Here is an 856-nt window from a genome sequence, read left to right on the forward strand (position 1 = left end):
ACAAATTGTGTAATACAGTAGTGCTCCGTGAACAGAAACCATTAGCCTACTTCATTCATAGTGCATTCAATATGCCTATATGCTAACTGATTCATGTCAATAAAACTTGTATTAAAATTCAATAACTGTAACTTGTTGATCAGCATCAAACATCATTTAAGTCTACTCTTAATGCATTATATTATCATTCAGTATACATCCATTTCAGAATAATGTAATTGAATGCTAAGATACAAACACTCGAAAATGTCATTTCCATATTGGTCAATGTGTTATTGTCTTATAACGGCATGCAGAACACAATTTTCCTGATTATTTTTGCATTAAAATATGGTTTAAGGTGCTTTTTTCTGTATGTGTAGATCATTGTATATACACTGCTTTTTCAGATAATCTTTGTCTTTGTCTCATTTTCTGCGGCTGCCTTTGTGAGCTATGGTTTTGAAAATGCTATGATAAATTAAAAAGAAATAATAGGTATGTCAAAAAAAGAAAAATCCCAAATCCATGATGCTGGTTATTGTGCATGTGCACTGTTCACCCTTGCATAGGCGCCGACGTGTGCCAGACGGCCGGTAGACTACATTCATTTAAAATGAAACATTGCAGTTGGTGCCAAGTGGAGCAAAGTCAATAATTCCAAAGTCTAAAGGTGAACAGTCTTGTACCCATAGTGTGATTGGTTATGTCGCTGATAGTCCAAGGGCTGTCCCAATACTATTTTTGATTAAGGGGTAGGGGTAAGACGAAGGGGTGTACTCCTTTAAACTTAGGGAGGACGCAAGCTTACTTGTAAACAAGGGCTATTGTACAACAAGCAACAATGGCTGCCTTTTTATGTGTGTGACATGTAAGT

At 36.0% G+C, this 856-nt stretch overlaps 1 protein-coding gene across 1 annotated transcript in view; it reads left to right on the forward strand.

The window, feature by feature from the left end:
* The window catches only part of LOC116703241 (uncharacterized), a 3,754-nt gene extending 3,535 nt beyond the window's left edge, over window positions 1-219 (forward strand). The window contains 1 exon segment of the mRNA XM_032537879.1: window positions 1-219. This exon segment is cut by the window's left edge and continues 353 nt beyond it. The gene's annotated coding sequence lies outside the window, so the exon portion shown is untranslated.
* Window positions 220-856: the final 637 nt, after the last annotated feature.

This window comes from Etheostoma spectabile, chromosome 15 (assembly GCF_008692095.1).
Source record: "Etheostoma spectabile isolate EspeVRDwgs_2016 chromosome 15, UIUC_Espe_1.0, whole genome shotgun sequence".
Classification (NCBI taxonomy): Eukaryota; Metazoa; Chordata; class Actinopteri; order Perciformes; family Percidae; genus Etheostoma; species Etheostoma spectabile.